The sequence below is a fragment of the Crassostrea angulata genome, chromosome 7 (assembly GCF_025612915.1).
Source record: "Crassostrea angulata isolate pt1a10 chromosome 7, ASM2561291v2, whole genome shotgun sequence".
Taxonomy (NCBI): Eukaryota; Metazoa; Mollusca; class Bivalvia; order Ostreida; family Ostreidae; genus Magallana; species Magallana angulata.
This window is the reverse complement of record NC_069117.1, coordinates 37142767-37160868: the sequence shown is the minus strand read 5'-3', so window position 1 is coordinate 37160868 and position 18102 is coordinate 37142767.

Sequence of the window (18102 nt, the reverse complement as noted above, 5' to 3'; positions counted from 1 at the left end):
CTGTGGACATCGCGCAAGAAGTGCTCGATCATTACTTTGATGATGTCTATAATATTGCACCAGGTGAAGGACAAAACCCAGTTAAGATGTTACAGGAAGAAGGAAATGAAGCAAAGTCTTTCCCACATTTATTCCCATCTGGCAGATTCTCATGGAATGAAGAGAGAGATGAAAGGATAACACTTTCTAGATATTTTAACAACAGACTTATGAATACAGACAATAGATTCGCAAAGGATACGAATTACATATTTTTTGCGCAATTTATGTCAGAATTGAAACAAGTGATTGAAAAAACACAGATATCAATACGGAAGTCGTTGTCCAAAAGTAACGATGGAAAATTGGTGACATCAGACATGCTACAAGACCCAAGTATGCTGTCTAAACTTCTCAGAAATGACGAAGCTTTGCGATTCATGCAACCAATAAGAGGAACACCTGCATATTGGTCAACAACACAGAAAGATCTATTTGCAATGCTGCGACAATTAGGAATCCCTACATGGTTTTGTTCTTTTTCTGCTGCTGAATTCAGATGGAATGATATAGTGGGTTGTATTTTACATCATGAGGATGACAATAGAAGTCCATCTGATTTAGACTGGTCGGAAAAAAGTGAAATTCTTAGAAGAAATCCAGTCACTGTTGCCAGAATGTTTGAACACAGGTTTCATTTATTTCAAAGAGAGGTAATTCTGTCTCCAGCTAATCCCATAGGAAATGTCGTGGATTATTTTGTTCGAGTTGAATTCCAGCAAAGGGGTTCCCCACATATGCATTGCTTATATTGGGTTGAAGACGCACCAAAACTAGGGGAAGATAGTGAGGAACGGGTATGTGAGTTCATCGACAAGTATGTGACATGTTCCTTACCATCAGAAGATGCTGAGCAAGAACTAAGACAGACAGTGTTAAGTGTTCAACAACACAGCAAGAATCACTCTAAATCGTGTAGAAAAAAGGGAACAGAGTGCAGGTTTAACTTTCCAAGACCGCCATCAGAAAGAACTTTTATAGCTGAAAGATGTGAGGAAGAAGCGGAATGTCTACACACCAATGTGCAAATGAATACAGCAGAAGCCAAGGATATTTTACTTATGGTGTGGAATAAAGTTCTTGAAGATAGTAGTGCATCTCAAACAACTGAAGAGATATTTACAGATTTATCTTTGTCGCAAGAAGAGTATGAGATCGCCCATCGCGTACTAACATCAAGAACAACAACTATTCTGAAAAGAGACCCAGTGGAAATGTGGACAAATCAGTACAACGAATGTCTCCTGAAGTGCTGGGATGCCAACATGGACATTCAATATGTTCTTGACCCGTTTAGTTGCATTGTGTACATTATTTCGTATATCTCAAAATCAGAACGAGAAATGGGCATGCTATTAAAACAAACGAGAATCGAAGCAACTGAAGGAAATCTTAGTGCAAAGCAAACAATTAAAAAAATAGGATCAGCTTATTTAAACCACAGAGAAGTCAGTGCACAAGAGGCTGTGTACAGAGTATGCAACTTAAAAATGAAAGAGTGCTCAAGGAAAGTAGTTTTTATTCCTGTTGGGGATAATCCAACACGCTTAAGCAAACCTCTTTCACAGCTGAAAAGAACATCAAAGTCGGACGACAATGATGATGATGATGATGAAGACATTTGGATGACCAATATTGTAGAAAGATATGAAAATCGCCCACAGACTGACTATTTCAATCAGATGTGTCTTGCAGAGTTCTGCTCCTTGTTCAGGGTACTTGCAAAATCTCAAATTCCGCAGGTTGAAAAGGAAGGAGTATATGAATTACAAAATGGAAAAGGTTACATACAGAAAAGAACAAGAAGTAAACCAGCAGTCATAAGATACCCAAGGTTCAATGCTGAAAGTGCCCCAGAAAAGTACTTTCAATCAATACTTCAGCTGTTTCTGCCTTACATAAGCCAAATTCAACTGAAACCACAAGGTTTTGATCTGTATGAGTCATTTTATAGCAATGGATTTGTCAGAATGGGTAGCGGTTTACAAGCAGTAAAGGATGTGGTTAATGACAATCGGAATCAGTTTTCGAAAGACGAGAGAGCAATTGAAAATGCTGAAGAAATGTTTGAAATGATTGGCGAGCCTGAAGATGCATGGGCAAATCTTTGTCCCGAAACTGAAATGAACCGAGAAGAGTGTTTAATTCAGAAATCAAAATTAGAAACAGAAGACATTACAACTAAGGAAGTTACTAAAGAAGTTGAAAGTGAAGATTGTTCAGATTTTGTATATCACATCAGGGAAGCTTCAAATTCAAGACAAGAGATGCTACCTTTACTGCAAACCTTAAATGATAAACAAAAAGAAGTCTTTTATTCAGTGCGCGAATGGTGTCTGGAGAAAATATCTCAGGGAAAACCAGAACCATTTCATATTTTTATAACGGGCGGAGCAGGAACAGGAAAAAGTCACTTGATTAAAGCGATCAATTTTGAAGCTTCAAGGCTTCTTGGAAAAACATTGCCCATACCAAACGCCTTATCAGTTCTTCTAACTGCTTTCACAGGAACGGCTGCTTTTAACATTGGAGGAAGCACAATTCACCATGTTTTTTCGTTGACAAAAGCACTACCTATTCCATATGAACCCTTAAAAGAACAAACTTTAAATGCAATAAGGTCCAAATTAGAGAACGTGCAAATCTTGATCATAGACGAAGTATCAATGGTCTTTAAACGTCTGATGTATTACATACATGAACGACTTGTCCAAATTAGAAAATGCAAACAACCATTTGGTGGTATTTCTGTCATTGCTGTAGGAGATTTCTATCAGCTCCCCCCTGTAAAGCAGCGAAAAGACGAGAGATTGTATCAGGTAAATGACACATACCCTGTTGACTATTGGTTAGACTTCTTCAAAATCATTGAGCTAGACGAAATAATGCGCCAGAGAGACGACATTGAATTTGCTGCGGTTCTGAATTCTTTGCGTGTAAGAACAATTGAAGAGCAAATATCGAATGAAGCTTGGATTGTTCTGAGAGACTGCATCAGACAAGGTCCAGATGACGTGTTGCACGTTTATTCTACAAACGAAGAGGTAAATGATTTCAATCTTGAAAAGTTGCAAACGTGCTGTGAAGATTTGATAGAAGTAGATGCAGAGGACTATCAAAAAGACAAGACAACGGGAAGGTTAAAATTACGTGAGAAACCATTGATCACAATCAAAACAGATGGACTGTCATCTTCATTGCTTTTAGCTGTGAATGCAAGAGTTATGCTCACAAGAAATGTGAATGTGGAGGATGGACTTGTAAATGGTGCAATGGGTTATATATCGCACTTTGAGTTTGGAAGCGATCATCAAAGAAAAAACATTCAAGGAGTTGGAGTGATATTTGACAGTAAAGAAATCGGAAAATTGCACGGAAGGATTACCTCGCACGGAAATCAGATTGTGATTCAAAGAATTCAGGAAGATGTCAAGGACAAGAATACCAAAAATATAGTTCGACACCAGTTTCCCTTGAAACTGTCCTGGGCATGCACAGCACACAAAGTTCAAGGAATGACAACAGACAAAGTAGTGGTCAATTTGGATCGTACTTTTGCTGCTGGTCAGGCATATGTAGCCCTTAGTAGAGTGACTTCAAAGAATGGGTTATTCATAGAGACAGCAAATGAAGATAAACTTAAGAAGAAAATCTACGCTGATCCAGATGTTAAAGCATCATTGAGCACCATGCAAAAATTCATTCCAAGCGGAATAAGTGAAATTGGACAAATAAAGGCTGAAGAATGTAAAACGATCCTTCTACTTAATGTTCAAAGTCTAAGGGCACATATACAGGACATCAAATCAGACAACAGACTCAGGAAAGCAGACTTGATATGTTTGACGGAAACATGGCTGAGAGACCAGGAAGATTTGTCAGAATTCGAAATTCCAGGCTTTAATTTCTACAGCATTTCGAGAGGAGAGTGTTATGATGATTCATCAAACACATTTCGTAAATTAAGCCAAGCCAGAGGCGGGGGAATAGGTGTGTTCCAAAGGAAAGAGGAAAATATAAGATTTCATCAACTTCCCCTGAAGAATATTGAGGGTATGGCCGTAGAGCTTGGCAGCGAGAACATGATATTAATATTGATCTATCGACCTGCCAATATTACTGTTCGATTCTTTTTAGATACCCTTCAGAATGTTGTAAATGTTTTTCAAGAACGTGGATTTCAGTGTGTTGTTGTTGGAGATTTCAACGAAGACGCCCGATCAAAAGGTCCAATTACAAGTACTCTTCAGTCGAAAGGGTTTGAACAAAGAGTTGATTTTTCCACAACTGAAGGAGGGACTATCCTAGATCACATTTACGTTACTGAAGGAATGTCCGTTAAGGTTGTGAAAGTTCCTGTCTATTTCAGTTATCATGATGCTATTAAGATGTACTTTCAGTTATCACACCGGTAATCGACCAATCGAATGAACTTTGTAAATTTAGTTTCATATACCAGTTTTCTTCAGAATAATTTTTTACTATACTTTTTTTCATTCTCCTCTACTCAGATTAAAAAAACATGTTATAATAAGAAGAATAGTTTACGTATTTCATATAGATTACATCTTTTAGTCAGATGTGGCAGATTTGTTGTCTGTTTACATACAGACCGAAACCATTGTAGACTTGTAAGGAGCTAGATATTTAAAAACAAATCTTTTTCTTTTAGCTAATGCAATGTACAACAAAAAATATCTCCACCGAATATTTTATGAGTGTCACTAGCAAACACTGCTTGCAAGACATATGAGTGTAATCAGCAAGGATGACATAAATAAGATACAAAAAGAAATATTTATTTCCGACTTTTCATTTGCAACGAAACAAATATCCCACGTCTACACGAGTGCAATCAGAAATAATTGCAGGTGTTGCACAACTATTACGTAATTAAGAAAAAAAAATGGAAAAATATAGAAAAACGTGCACTCATTTACAATGAACAATTAATATTCCCGCTTAAAAGAAACTGCGTGATATTAAACGAACAGTAATCATGAAAATACGAATAAAAACGACATTCATTGCTTAAAAAATCGTCAATCAAACAGATATACTCTCAACAAAACATTTAAGTGTTCACCCAGTATAATGTATTTCCTATATGAAATAAGCACATTTATTTGTTTTGCCGTCAAGGAGAATGATTTCCACGTAACTTGCAAATTGTTAAAAACGATGCATTGACCTTGACCTCTGGTTGCGACCCGAGACCTTGACCTTTGCGAAATATCACTAACACTTCCGGTTCGTTTGAATTTCGTAAAGAGCTTTTGGATTGTTTTAAGTTACCAATTAAAATGATAATACGCTTATGAAATAGAAAAATCATATCAAAATAACATTTGCTTTGGACTGCTTGATATTTAAAACAATGTCGAGGACAAACTAAACAGCAAATAACCCTGTATATTCGAAATGGGAACAGACACAGGTGTTTTGATAAATGGAATCGATTAGAATCATCAATGCAGACATTTTCTTTGTTATAATGCTTATCAAAATATGTTTCCTTCTCTAGGTATATTGAGTCAAAGTTTAAGGACCTTTGCCCTTAAAATTCCCTAATTACGTAATAAATGTGCATGGCGATATTCTTTTCAAACAGATATTGTTACGATCAACAACCGTTGCTTTTAATATGCATTACAATATCTTTATCGTTTTTAAGTTGTTTGTAATAGAGTTTTCGAATGTCTCGGCCTCCAATTAAAAGGACCAGTCCATTATTCTTGCATTCAGTCGAAATGTCTAACGAATACGTACATTTTTTGTTCTTACACATATATACAATTGCTGTTCATTTTTTAGATACAAATGTTTGAATATTTTAGGGGCCAACCCTCTAGATCCTTAATGGGGACATACTTTGGTGTTTTGATTAGTGGAATCGATTAGAATCATCAATACAGACATTTTCTCTTCTACAATGCTTAACAAAATTTGTCTCCTTCTGTAGATATATTGCGTCAAAGTTAAAGTACTTTGGCCCCACAAAATCCCTAATTACGTAATATATGGGCGTCGCAATGATTTTACCTGATAAATATTGTTACGATCAAAAACTTTGCTTCTATAATGCATTACAAAATCTCTATCATTTTTAAGTTATCTGTAATAGAGTTAACGAGTGTCTTGGCCCCTAAATAAAGAATAAAGGGGTCAGCCCCTTTTTCTTGAATTCAGTCAAAAGGTCTCACAAAGTCTAACATTTTTTGTTCTTACACCTATTTAAAATTGTTGAACATTTTTGAGATACAAATGATTGAATATTTTAGGGGCCAGCCCTCTAGATCCTTAATGGGGACAAAGATTGGTGTTTTGATTGATGGAAAAGATTAAAATTGTCAATGCAAGCATTTTCTCTTCTACAATGCTTAACAAAATATGTATCCTTTTTTAAATATATTGCGTCAAAGTTTACGAACTTTGGCCCCTACAAATCCCTTATAATGTAATAAATGGGCGCGTCAAAGCTTTTACCTGAAAGATATTGTTACGGTCAACATCTTTGCTTTTATAATGCATTACAAAATATTTATCATCTTTAAGTTATCTGTATTAGAGTTTACGAGTGTCTTGGCCCCTAAATAAAGGGGCCAGCCCCTTTTTCTTGAATTCAATCTGAAGGTCTCACAAATTCTTACATTTTTTGTTCTTACACCTATTTAAAATTGTTTATTATTTTTGAGAAACAAATGATTGAATATTTTAGGGGCCAGCCCTCTAGATCCTTAATGGGGACAAAAATTTTTGTTTTGATTGATTGAATCAATTAGAATTGTCAATGCAAGCATTTTCTCTTCTACAATGCTGAACAAAATATGTCTCCTTCTCTAGATATATTGCATCAAAGTTTAAGGACTTTGGCCCCTAAAAATCCCTAATTACGTAACAAATGGGCGTGACAATGATTTTTTCTGATAGATATTGTTACGTTCAACAACTTTGCCTCTATAATGCATTACAAGATCTTTATAGTTTTTAAGTTATTTGTATTAGAGTTTACGAGTGCCTTGGCCCCTAAATAAAGGAGCTAGCCCCTATTTAATGATTTTGTTTGAAAGAACTTCTGATCATCTACTACTTTTGTTATATATGTCTTATCAAAATATTAACTGATAAAAAGATACTGATCAAAATGTATGAAAATTTTGATGCAAAATTTGTACCCAATTTTCGAGCGTAGGCGAGCTCAAAAGAATGGCGCCACCGGCGCCAAAAAAATACCTTGTGCACAACTACAAACTATGGTCTACCTATCCTGAAAATTTCATAATTATATCTCTGATAGTTTCTGAGTTTATGTCTGCACAAAATGGGTCGTTAAAACTTACAAAATCGGCCGTAAATCGGAACCGGAAGTGCCGATTTCAAATTTTAAAAAAACTTCTAGAATTATGACCACTAGCAATCATCTGTGAAAAAATGGTCGAAATCGGCCGAATAGTTTTCGAGATATCGCGTGCACAAAATTTGTGGAAAAAAATAATAATAATAATAATAATAATAATAATAAGAAACAGTACGAAAACAATAAGGTCTTCCGTTGGAAACGGAAGACCTTAATAATAAGAAACAGTACGAAAACAATAAGGTCTTCCGTTGGAAACGGAAGACCTTAACTAGACACGATCTCGTTGCGAGCAACGAGGAGGTCTTCCGTCCGATTTTTAGAACAGGAAATGACCTTGCCTTTTATCTTCATCAACGAAACATATCAGGAAATGCAGATGTGATCTAAAAGAGCGATGGATGAAGGATTATACACCTGTAGGATCCTTAATTTTAAGGACCAGTCCAATTTTATTTCATATTAAATAAGAGGTCTATTGACTTAATAACAGGTCTAATAACCTGTAATAAAAAGAAGCCGAAGAAAAAAAGAGGGCCTTCCTTTGTAAATGGAAGACCCTAATAACAATAAGAATAGAAGGGTCTTCCGCTGAAGACGGAAGACCCTAATAATAAAAGACTGTATTTGTCTAAATCTTAATTGAAGAGTGTTTTTCAACTTGTACTACAGTCCAACAACCCTTTTATGTTGATTATTTTAGTTAGAAAATAAAATAAAAAGGAGAGAAAGAAATAGAGAGAAAGAACAAATCTTGGCTCCGGCGAGATTAGAACACACAGCCTTTGCAGGTGTCTCAAAACATGGCTGACGCGAAATAATTCCCGAATTTGTGTTTGAATTTGGGGCGTTTCCGCCCGGGAGAAGAGCTGAGTTTTTGTATGAGATGAAAAACAAAGTGTAAGATGTCTGACTATTTAGGTTTGGTAACAGTGCGAGGTCATTTGAAATATTGACGCGTGTTTTTGTCTGGAGGGGGGTGAAAAGACCCGAGCTTGATTTTCGTCGTAAATAAATCGAAAATAGAATTTTGAGGTGTAGATCTCTGATTCGTGTAACAACTATTAGGGGAAGTCCTAAAACAATGACTGATGCAGTTTACCCATGTATTTCGGTGTTGAGAATTTTTGTTCGTGTCGTTTACTATTATGTTTGACTGTTTTATTTCAGCAGGATTGATAGAATCTTTATAAATGTAGAAATAACGAAATCAGTAACACGTAAATTTATTCGGTAAAAATTTGATGCAGTAATTTCCACAGTTCTAACATTCATAAGTAGTTCACACGCTATCGTAGATTCAGACTAAACGGAAAAAAAGAAATATACATGCAACAGAAATATTACGTGGCTGCACAGGGGCCAAGCCCATTTCAACATTAATTTCAATGAAACCATCCATAAAGAAAGAGGTCGAACTCTGACCCAGATAGAAAACTACCAGCTCGCTTCAAAATCCTAAAAAATCAATTAATCTTTAAAACACTCGCAACGTGCATGTATTTTTCATAAAAGTAATGTCTGAGATACACTCCTGCCGAATTTTAAGTTGATGGGTCTTACAATAGGGGAGATATACGCATTATTCTCTCGAAGTCGCCAGTTTATTTTTACTCGGACATTTACCGGTCCAGAGCTCACGATGGGATTTTGCCTATGACAACAGCAGTATTGCAACAAGTCGAGAAACATTTGCAATAATCTTTTAAAATCTTACATCAAACGCAATTTATGGATTTACTTTTTACTTTTAAAGTTTTCAGAAATAAAATATATAAAATGCCATAACATTTACATGCTAAACACTAAATATGTATGATGAGAGAGAGAGAGAGAGAGAGAGAGAGAGAGAGAGAGAGAGAGAGAGAGATTAATCAGAAATCGATTTGATCAGAGACATAAATAACATTTACGTCTCTGATTTGATAAAGAAATTTATAATTGTTTTATCTGCTTTTTCATATGTATTATATTTCTTTTTGTCTCAAGTTTTTCTTTGCCGACAATAACTGCATAATAAAAAATTCTGGTAAGTCAGCAAATAAAATAACCTACATCATTAGAAATATAGTATGATTATTTATTCCCCATTTTCCCGAATCCAAACGATACCCAAATGTTATGTCTAAATGACCAATGTTAAGCATTCAGTTGATAATAAAAACCGGGTTTTTTTTAATCCCAGTCAATAGATTTATTATTAAATCATTGAACAGTGAATTCCAAAAAATAACATCCGTAGACAATATCCCGTAACTAGAAAAAAATACGTATTTACTTTTTTTGACGTCAAATGTACATTAGCCTCTAGCCTCATTACTCCATGTTACCTGTAGTAGATCTTTTAGAGAGAGAGAGAGAGAGAGAGAGAGAGAGAGAGAGAGAGAGAGAGAGAGAGAGAGAGAGAGAGAGAGATTTTAGTGTTCAGGAATTCAATATAAACGCAACATTTGTCAATAAACGCATGTATACATGCATACATGTACACATCTAAATGTTTGAATAAATACAAAACAACCTTTCTTTTTAAGCCATGTGAAATACTAACAAGAGGCCCATGGGCCACATCGCTCACCTGAGGAACAATAGGTATGATAAAGTCAGCTACATGGAGTCATAAAACAAACAATCTGGACAATGTACAATAATACATGTAGATCCTGTATAAATAAAATCCATTTTTCCCCCTTGGAACTCGGATAGCCCTGATTGCTGCCAATATTTACAAGAGCAGACTTTAATCACCGCTCCTGCACATATATAGGGACTCAAAGTTACGCAGGCAGGGATGACCGCACACCTACGCAACTCAACAGGTACCAACGTTTACGCAAGCAGGGATGACCGCACACTTGCACCAACAGCTCAACCTAACGCAAGCAGGGAGTGCCGCACACTTGCGCTAGAAAGGCCTGAACACCAGCATGGATGACCATACATTAGTGCTCCGCCGCTACCACCACCAATACAAGCAGATGTGACTGCACACTTGTATTAATGCGATACAGTGCAGGAATGACCCAAACTTTGTATCGAAGGTTAGAAAACACTTAGATTAGATAGAGCAAGGATGTTCACACACTCAATCTATCCATACCTGTTCAAGTTTAACCCCAAACAGTCGCTCATCGAAATGCAATAGACACTGTCCCTATATATGTGTCAACCTAAAATAATTCATAGTATCTAAAAATTGGAAATCAAAAATAAACAAAATAATCTGGCCTTACCCAAAACTTCTTATGCAGAACAACTTATATACATTGAATATTTATTATTGTATAAAAATAATCATCACAATAATTGGTTAACAGTGGATGCATTAATTAAAATAATCAAGAATCAATAAATCAAGGGCAATAACTCAATACAGTAATACAAAAAGATTCTAATTAAAAAATAGCTGCCTGCTTCAATTCTATAGTCATATCACATGTTGAGTATTGCAGTTCTCAAAAAGATCCTTTACAATTGTTTATATATGGGATATTTAGCTACATCAAACTCTGAACCTTCTTGTGAGGCCGAAGAATTGTCCTGGAGCCAAAGTTTTAACAATGATAAAGAATCATCTTGCTGATTAGTTTCTGAGAAGAAGATTTTTAAAGATTTACTTTATATATTCCTATGTACAACTTTAACACCCCCCCCCCATGTGGCCTCACACTACCCCCAGGGATCATGATTTTCACAACTTTAAATCTACACTACCTGAGGATACTTCCACACAAGTTTCAACTTTCCTGGCTGATTAGTTTCTGAGAAGAAGATTTTTAAAGATTTACTCTATATATTCCTATGTAAAACTTCGACCCCCCATTGTGCCCCACCCTACCCCCAGGGATCATGGTTTTCACAACTTTGAATCTACACTACCTGAGGATGCTTCAACAACAGTTTCACCTTTCCTGGCTGATTAGTTTCTGAGAACAAGATTTTCAAAGATTTACTCTATATATTTCTATGTAAAATTTTAACACCCCCCCCCCCAATGTGGCCTCACCCTACCCCCTGGGATCATGATTTTCACAACTTTGAATCTACACTACCTGAGGATGCTTCCACACAAGTTTCAGCTTTCCTGGCTGTTTAGTTTCTGAGCAGATGATTTTTAAAGATTTACTCTATATATTCCTATGTAAAACTTCGACCCCCCCATTGTGGCCCCACCCTACCCTGGGGGTCATGAATTTCACAACTTTGAATCTACACTACCTGAGGATGCTTCCACACAAGTTTCAGCTTTCCTGGCTGTTTAGTTTCTGAGAAGAAGATTTTTAAAGATTTACTCTATATATTCCTATGTAAAACTTCGACCCCCCATTGTGGCCCCACCCTACCCCTGGGGGTCATGAATTTCACAACTTTGAATCTACACTACCTGAGGATGCTTCCACACAAGTTTCAGCTTTCCTGGCTGTTTAGTTTCAGAGAAGAAGATTTTTAAAGATTTACTCTATATATACCTATGTAAAACTTCGACCCCCCATTGTGGCCCCACCCTACCCCCGGGGGTCATGAATTTCACAACTTTGAATCTACACTACCTGAGGATGCTTCCACACAAGTTTCAGCTTTCCTGGCTTTCTGGTTCTTGAGAAGAAGATTTTTGAAAATTTCTCGAAATTTTTCATTAATTTCTAATTATCTCCCCTTGAAAACGGGTATGGCCCTTAATTTTCACAACTTTGAATCCCCTTTGCCTAAGGATGATTTGTGCCAAGTTTGGTTGAAATTGGCCAAGTAGTTCTTGAGAAGATGTTGAAAATGTGAAAAGTTTACGGACGGACGGACGGACAGACGGACAGACGGACAGACAGACGACAGACAAAATGTGATCAGAATAGCTCACTTGAGCTTTCAGCTCAGGTGAGCTAAAAACGTTGGTGCATTGCTAAATGTTGTGTGTATACAATCATTGAAATGGCGGCATTTCTTTGATGCCGGCAAAGCGATCCAGTGAACTCTAATGCGGTCGAACTGCAGGGGTGCTTCGGCGGCATGTCTTTGATGCCGGCAGTGCGACAATCGTCCGAATTTAGCGAGCAGTTGACAGAGAAGAGCTCTATGTTTGTACTGAAAAAAGCCGCTATTATTTTTATTTATGACAAAAAGACAACGGAAAACATTCAAATCCATCATTATAAAGATAAAATCGTTAAACAAAACACAGTTAAGCAAGAACAAATAATCGGCACTCGGGGACTGAACCCGGGTCGCCTGGACACAAGTCCACCACTCTAACGACTGAGCTACGCGGACTCTCGCTTCAGAACTTTGGAGCCCAAAATCTCGAGAATGCATGGATCGATTTTAAAACAGATTTCATATTCAGAGGTTTTTAGAGTGTCTCTATCGAATAGTAACATAAAAAAAATTCAAGTTCAAAAAATTGAAAAATTAAGGTTTTTCATTTCCTTCCGCTGACGACCGGAAGTGACGGCAGACGTTCGGATATGCGTAGTACACTGTGGCCGTTCACTCTCTACGATCTCTGAAAATTTGAAAGTTCTATCTTAAATACTTTTGGAGAAAACTCGTGAACAAGCAAAAACATAAAATCTTTAATATCTCGGGACCGGAAGTGACGACCAAAAAAATCCCACGTACTTTTCTTACAAATGTTGTCATAAACAAGATCTGAAAGTTTTATCAAAATCGACTGAAGCGTTTTCGAGAAAACGTGGGAGAAAAAAAAAATAATAATAATAATAGAGGAAAAGAAACAAAGCAAAAACAATAAGGTCTTCCGTTTCCAACGGAAGACCTTAACTAGACACGATCTCGTTGCGAGCAACGAGGAGGTCTTCCGTCCGATTTTTAGAAGGAAATATGACATCATCGACTTTGATTTTCAACAAAAAAAACATGAAATGAAGAAAAGTGTGAAGAACTTATGCTTTTTTGTATCGCATTTTATAACTTCTCTTATATTGCTTTTTCCAATACTTGCATTTCTCCAAATTGAGATAGAAAAGATTAAACTTGTTTACCTCTGGCTCCTAAAAACCCTTATGAGGTTACGCAAGAAAAAATCATTATATTATTAGGATATATAAACGTATTATACCTAATTCAGCTTAAATAACCTTTCACAAAATAGCTCTTAGTAAAACGCTATAGATTAAGGACTTTAGAGCTCTTTGATCCCCTAATTTAAGGGGCCAGTCCTTTTTTCTTGAAATCAAATGGAAGGTCATTTAATTCTGAAAATATTTTGTCGACAAATGTTTGGAAATTCGTTACCGTTCTTGAGTTATATGGGAAAGAAGGTTTCAGAGGCCAATCCCTTATCTCCTTATAGGGGCCGTTGAACGAAATTTTGTGGCTTGCATAAGGTTAAGAACATCATTTTGAACACCTTTTCTTCTGTACTGCATTTCAAAATATTTTTCCTTTCTGAAATATGGGTGATCAACATTTTGGACTTTTGGCCCCTAAAGACCCCTAATTACATAACACATGATAAAATCATTACATTGCTTGGATACATATCTGTGAGATAAACATATTTGCTTCTATAACATTTTACAAAATATCCCTCAGTAAAGGGCTATAGATCAAAGACTTTAGAACCCTTTGGATCCCTAATTTTAAGGGGCCAGCCCCTTTTTCTTGATATCAAATAAAATGTCATTTAATTCTAAACACATTTTGTTCAACAAGTGTTTAGAAATTTGTTACCGTTCTGGAGATATATGAGAAAGAAGGTTTTAGGGGCCGATCCCTTATCTCCTTATAGGGACCGTTTAACGAAATTGTGAAGGTTGCATATTGTTACCAACATCATTTTGAACAACTTTTTTTCTTTACTACATTTCAAAATAATTTTCCTTTCAGAGATATCAATGATCAGAGTGTTGGACTTTTGGCCCCTAAAAACCCCTAATTCCATAACACATGATAAAATCATTACATTGCCTGGATACATAACTGTGAGATAAACATATTTGTTTCTATAACATTTTACAAAATATCCCTCAGTAAAGGGCTATAGATCAAAGACTTTAGAACCCTTTGATTCCCTAATTCAAGGGGCCAGCCCCTTTTTCTTCATATCAAATAAAATGTCACTTAATTCTAAACACATTTTGTTCAACAAGTGTTTAGAAATTTGTTACCGTTCTGGAGATATATGAGAAAGAAGGCTTTAGGGGCTGATCCCTTATCTCCTTTAAGGGGCCGTTAAACGAAATTGTGAAGTTTGCATATTGTTAAGAACATCATTTTGAACAACTTTTCTTCTGTACTGCATTTCAAAATATTTTTCCTTTCTGAGATATGGGTGATCGAAATTTGGGACTTTCGGCCCCTAAAAACCCTTAATTACGTAACACATGGAAAAATCATTACATTGCTTGGATACATAACTGTGAGATGAACATAGTTGCTTCTATACCATTTTACAAAATATGCCTCAGTAAACTGCAATAGATAAAAGACTTTAGATCCCTTTAATTCCCTAATTTAAGGGGCCAGCCCCTTTTCCTTGATTTCAAAGAAAAGGTCTTGTAAATAAAAACTTTTTTTACATTACATGTTTTAACAAAATATTTTTCAGAAAAGAGATAGTTAAAGAAAACCACAAAAAATTAAGACTTTTTTTCATCTCAATTTTCGGGTCCAGGCGAGCTTCGGTGCCTTATAAGCCAGATCAAAATGAAAATAAAATTGCAAATCTACAATCTTTAGTCTATTTTCCCTGAAAGTTTGAACTCATTATCTTTTATAGTTTAGGAGAACTTAGAGGGACAAGCCACCCCTCTGAAAATCGCTAAAACGTCAGTTTCTCAAAAACGGAAGTGACGTCATCAATAAAATCAAAAACCTATAAGGTTCAGATCACTATCTATCAGATCTGAAAGTTTCATGAAAATCGGTCGAGCCGTTTCTGAGAAATCGCGTGCACAAAAATTGTAAGAAAAAAAAAGAAAAATAACTAGACACGATCTCGTTGCGAGCAACGAGGAGGTCTTCCGTCTGATTTTAGAATTTGAGATATATGTTAGATCTTGATATTGCTAAACATGATTTAGAATAGAAAAACGGGGTCTACATTCTAAGGGCCGGATACTATTTTGTTTCAGGGATAAGAGCTTTGTTCAACAAGTGTTTAGAAATTCGTCACCGTTCTTGAGATATCTGAGAAAAAAAAGTTTTAGGGGCGAGTCCCTTACCTCCTTATTGGAGCCGCTGAACCAAATTTTGAAGGTTGCATTTTGTAAAGTACATCATTTTGAGTATCTTTTCTTCTACACTGCATTTCAAAACATTTTCCTTTTTGAGATATAGCTGGTCATAGTTTATGGACCCTTGACCCCTAAAAAATCCTTATTCCATAACACATGAAAATATCATTACATTACTTGGATACAGAACTGTAAGATAAACATATTTGCTTCTATAGCCTTTCATTAAATTTCCCTCAGTAAAGAGCTACAGATGAAACATTTTAGAGCCCTTTAGTTTCCTAATTTTAGGGGCCAGCCCCTTTTTTGATATCAAATAAAAGGTCAATTGAATCTCAACACATTCTGTTCAACAACTGTTTAGAAATTCGTTACCGTTCATGAGATATATGGGAAAGAACGTTTGAGGGGCTGATCCCTTAACTCCTTATAGGGGCCATTTAACGAAATTTTGAAAATTGCATCTTATTAAGTACATCTTTCTGAGTATCTTTTCTTTACTGCATTTAAAAATATTTTTCCTTTCTGAGATATTGGTGATCAAAATTCTATAATTTTGGCCCCTAAGAAACCCTTATTATGTAACACATGATAAAATCATTACATTGCTTGGATACATAACTGTAAGATAAACATATTTGCTTCTATAACCGTTCACAAAATATCCCTCAGTAAAGGGCTACAGATTAAAGACTTTAGAGGCCTTTGGTCCCCTAATTTAAGGGGCCAGCCCCTTTTTCTTGGTATCAAATAAAAGGTCATTTAATTCTACACAAATTTTGTTCAACAAGTGTTTAAAATATCGTTACCGTTTTGGAGATATATGAGAAAGAAGGTTTTAGGGGCCGGTCCCTTAACTCCTAAAAGGGGCCGTTTAACTAAATTTTGACGGTTGCATTTTGTTGAGAACATCATTTTGAACAACTTTTTGTCTGTACTGCATTACAAAATATTTTCCTTTCTGAGATATGGGTGATCAAAATTTTAGACTTTTGGCCCCTAAAACCCCTTAATTACGTAACACATGATAACATCATTTCGTTGCTTGAATACATAACTATAAAATAAACACATTTGCTTCTACATCATTTCACAAAATATCTCTCAATAAAAGGCTACAGATTAAAGACTTTAGAGGCCTTTGGATCCCTAATTTAAGGGGCCAGCCCCTTTTTCTTGGTATCAAATAAAAGGTCATTTAATTCTACACAAATTTTGTTCAACAAGTGTTTAAAATATCGTTACCGTTTTGGAGATATATGAGAAAGAAGGTTTTAGGGGCTGGTCCCTTAACTCCTTTTAGGGGCCGTTTAACGAAATTTTGAAGGTTGCATTTTGTTAGAAACATCATTTGAAACAACTTCTCTTCTGTATTGCATTACAAAATATTTTTTCTTTCTGAGATATGGGTGATCAAAATTTTAGACTTTTGGCCCTTCAAAACCCTTAATTACGTAATATATGATAAAATCATTACATTACTTGGATACATTACTGTAAGATAAACATATTTGCTTCTATAACATTTCACAAAAAAATTCTCAGTAAAGGGCTACAGATAAAAGACTTTAAAGCCCTTTGGTCCCCTAATTTGAGGGGCCAGCCCCTTTTTCTTGATATCAAATGAAAGGTCCTGTAAATATTCACTTTTCTTACATTACATGTCTTAACAAAATATTTTTCAGAAAAGAGATAAACAAAGAAAACAAGAAAAAAATACGACATTTTTTTAAACTTAATTTTCGGGTCCAGGCGAGCTCCGGCGCCTTTCAATCCAGTTCAAAATGAAAATAAAATTGCAAATCTACAATCTGTTGTCTACCATTCCATGAAAGTTTGAACTCAATATCTTTTATAGTTTAGGAGGAGTTAGAGGAACAAGCCACCCCTCTAAAAATCGCTAAAACGTCAAAATTTCAAAAACGGAAGTGACGTCATCAATATCATAAAAAACCTATAAGGTTTAGATCACTATCTATCATATCTGAAAGTTTCATGAAAATCGGTCGAGCCGTTTCTGAGAAATCGCGTGCACAAAATTTGTAAGAAAAAAAAAGAAAAATAATAATAATAATAATAGGGAAAAAGAAACCGAACGAAAACAATAAGGTCTTCCGTTGGAAACGGAAGACCTTAATAATAATAGGGAAAAAGAAACCTAACGAAAACAATAAGGTCTTCCGTTGGAAACGGAAGACCTTAATAATAATAGGGAAAAAGAAACCGAACGAAAACAATAAGGTCTTCCGTTGGAAACGGAAGACCTTAATTACTAAATTTAAAAGCTTGGAGCTCAAATCTTAACAATGCCTATCTACTGCTTTGTTTTAAAATAATACATTCCTTGCCTCCTAGAAGCTTAATTCTAATGGGAATTTTAGACCCTCCTACAAAAAAAAATAATTTTCATAGACAATTTGGCGGAAATTATAAAATGAAGGTGCGGATCTAGCAATTGCGTGATTTATTATTTTCCAATTAATATTTGTACATCCTGCCTTTGATAAATAGGTTAAT